Genomic DNA, 4,058 nt, shown 5'->3' on the forward strand with positions numbered 1-4,058 from the left:
TGTCATGTGATGAATGAGACACATTTCTGGCTTTAAATGGTTCAAAATTATTTTTTTTAAAGGAGGATAAAGCCTAAACTGTAGCTGTTCACCTGAATTCACAGAAATTTCAAGATGGTTTATTTAACATTTAGAATCATGTGATAGGGTTTTGTTTGCTTGTCTTTTTAGTAGAAATCACAATTAAGTAGTTTATGATAACTTTATATAGTGTTTTATGATTTGACAGAATTTTCACATTTAAATCTGCCACATCTTGGACTCTATGAAAGTTTTAAAGGAAAATAAATTCCTTATAAACTATAGCTATTCAGCAGTGTTCAAAAGAAACTTAATGATGTAGCAGTTTATTTATTTATAATGCTGTTTTATTTGTTTTTATTGTAGAAAGGACAGTTTATTGTTACCACAAATCACCTTATAAAAACTGTGTATAACATACAGTGTATACAACCCAACAAAGTAAAAACTCATTAGAGCATTTACCTCCGCCAAGGCAAAATATTGACCAAAATGTCTCGCAATGTTCTCGCCATGTATGATTGGACAAGCTCAATAACACTCTCTAGTTGGACAGAATAAGAGATTATGTCAACAGCCCTCATCCCCATGGTGTAGGTCTTCTGGCACTTTCTTTTGCAGTAAAGAAATAATAAAATTCAAAGCAATCCATCCAATTGGTGGAGAGACATTTAAAACCAAATCTTACTGTGGCACTAATGGAAAATTCAGGGGATCACCAATGCAGTAAATGTTGGTAGAGAATTTTATGGCAATCCATCAAGTGGTGGACAGAGAGGCCGACACTGAGCTGTGCTGCCAGTGTTGTTAAAGAACACTGAACTAATTCTCATTAACGGTGAGAGCGAACCAAAACAGTAAAGTTGTGGGTGGTAAAACCAAAACAATGAGCTGAAAGATGCTATTAAGCACTGGAGAGCTGAGGGGAACATCAGACAGGGAATTATTTATAATAATTAGTAATAATAATAGGCTGATAACAATAATCTCTGTGGGTTTGTGTGGGTTCACTTGGCAGTTCTTTACTGGATTAGCTCGTAACCTCAGAAGGTGAAAAAACTAATAGCAGGTGTAACAAATACAATTAGTTTGTGAAGCACATTACTAGCAGCAGCACGTAAGAAAACATCAGTCCTTATCATCAGTCAGTTCACATATTGCAGCAGCAGCATAAACAAGTAACAGACATGTTTGGTTTTCATCCCACACAGGCGTCTGTGTGTGCTTCTGGGTAAACTCAGCCGTGTAACTCCGATCAAAATGTGAATAATTGGACATAATGGGAGTTCCTTCAAAGAGAGGCCTGAAACTCAAAGGGGCTGTTGTGTCTTCTGATTCCTTTATATCCTGCACATCACAGAGAATGTTTTTATCAGCCTCTCCATGAGATGAATTCGATGGGAAATAAATCACCTCACCTCTTCATGCACAGCCGTGGTTAGCCAAGCGCCTTGTTATAATCCTTGCACATCAAATGCTGATAAAGGAGCCCCGGCAGCAGTAACATTCGCCTGTGAAACACCAGAACAGGGTCAGACTTGTTTGCTCCCATCTGTGCGAAGTGAAAGAGCTGCTCGTGGAAAATGTTATCACTGACTGAATTCAAGAAGACACAGGAGCAGTGGAGAGGTGCATAGGGTTATTCTGTGCTGCTCAGGCGTCTGCTGCAGCTGCAAGCTGCTGATGATTTGAGAGCGTGAATTTCTCATACGGTCTTAGTGGCCACGGGCCTTCTCAAGCATAAATTGGCTGTGAAGTGAAATAATTCTCCAGTTTGGTCTGAGCTGCAGACATGGTGGTGGACATGGTCAGAACAAATGGATTTTCTGCCAGGAGACAAAAGTGCAGTACCTTGTTTCATGCACTGCTGGCAGATATTTTACCTCAGAGTGATGGTCCCTTATAGGCTTTACAGTTGTATGATTCCACCAAATATCAGGAAATTTTGCAAATGTCCTGCAGTCACTCAAGAGAGTGGAACTGAAAAAAAGGATGGCTTCTACAATAGGACAAGGATCCAAAGCACATGTCATAATCCACCACTGAACTACTTAAAGAAACACAAGCTGAAGCTGTGTAGATATTAAACTGGCTGTGTGCACGACAGCACAACCACATTATTATTAATTTGATTCACCTAAAGTATGTACAAACAGTTTGTTTGTCCTTTAGTGAGAGTGTTTATTTACAGCCTGCATCATGCCGTGTTCACTCTTGGCTCTGAGTTTGAACTTATTTCACCTGGAAAAGGTCACAAAGTGAATCTATAAGGAGAACAAGTGGCTAAAGGGTCACATAGAAATCTGATTTATTGCACATTTGGACTTATAGCTTTAGCTTGTGCTAAAGCGAGCTACACACAGTTGTCCTTAACAAGAATTTACTACACAACTTGACTTAATGAGCTCTATGTTTTATGATCTATTGCAACATAAAGAGTATTATTTTGACCTATAACAGAATGTAAAAGGAAAAGCAGGATGAGTCTCTAATTTATTACAGTCTCACACTGCAGTGGAAGAATTTGTGAGACAAATCATCTATAAATATGTTTCCTCTGGCCCATAACAAACTCGTTTCTGCTCCACTCATGCATGGTCCCAGAGAATGAGCTGCACTCTAAATGGCATAGTAAATCAGCGTTGTCAAATGTTGTCAAGAATGCAAATTCGGCATTAATGGGGTGTGTCTTCCATCTTTGTAAAGTGGCTCTTTTTCATCATTATGATCACACAGTGAACAGCTCTTTGTGGAACAGAAATCGATCGAGATCTTAAAAGAGTCACCAGGTTAATGTGGAGAATACATCACATAAAACATTTATCATTCTGGTGAGCTGAGGTCATTCAAAAGTCCCGTCATGATAATATCACTGTCCACTTACCCAGTTTTTATGTAGTCTATAAACATCTTATTATTATTTCAGACATCAAACGTTATTAAATAATAAACCAAAAGCACATTGATCCAATCATTAAATTGAAATGATTTGTTATTCAGTTCATGTAAAACACTGTCTGTTTTTTAATTTCCACTTAGATCAGATTTCTGTGTTTACAGCTCTGGAGCGTTGCAGTGTATTCCTGTTTACCGTTTGTCATGATGCAAATCAGCCGATCGTTGCCAATTGATTTAACGTCCATTGATCTCAGGGAGGGGGGGGGGGGGGGGGCTTTGATTAAAATAATCAATTATGGCATGTTCATTCATTATCTTAGGTTGGCTTTCTTCCGTCGATATGACTGAGAAAATGTGACACCATCAAATAATCATTTGAGCGGCTGGCTTTTCTTTTTTTTTTTTTAACTGGTTGATGAATCCTGTGATAGAAATATTCCACGATCTCAGATGAGAGAGTTGTCTGCTGGTGTGCAAACTTACCTTGACTTCTGTCAGAATTAATTAAACATATCTCAGTGGAGTGCTGTGTTGCATTGCCAGGATATGAGACTGGATAAAAATGATTATTCCTTCTAGAAAAAACAAACTGGAATACGCTTCTGTTTGGTTTTAGAGCATTTTCATGGAGCCACATCCGCTCCAACCAACACATTCTACACCACTGCAGGTCTGTCTGTTTTAGTAAAAGACCTTATAACTCAGATTTGCCCTTATGGTCCAGATATTCAGGTCTATGCTGCTGACTCAATTCTCACAAGACCAAGTCGGAGGTCAGAGGCACCTTCACATCTCTTTCACAGTTTACCCAACTTCACGTTGTAAATGAAGGTTTTAAATTTGAGACCAAATCTGCACCAACAAGCCTATCACTAGACAATGACCTCAGTGTAGGACAAAACCTGGATTACATTAAATGAAAATTTTCTTTCATGTCCAATGACAGTGTTTGTAATTATCGTTCTCTTTAATATATCTGTGCATGGACTGTCAGGGAACATGAACTTTAATCTCCTGCACAGATGTCAGACACACCACAGACTTCGCCACATAAAGTGCACATGATGTTCTGCAGAGTTTTGACACTAGATGTAAATCCAGTACAATTTGCAACAGTCAGTTTTGCAGGAAAAATTCTC

The sequence above is a fragment of the Seriola lalandi genome, unplaced genomic scaffold, assembly GCF_002814215.2.
Source record: "Seriola lalandi dorsalis isolate HSWRI2012SDOR001 ecotype SW California unplaced genomic scaffold, Sedor1 jcf7180002054446, whole genome shotgun sequence".
NCBI lineage: Eukaryota > Metazoa > Chordata > Actinopteri > Carangiformes > Carangidae > Seriola > Seriola lalandi.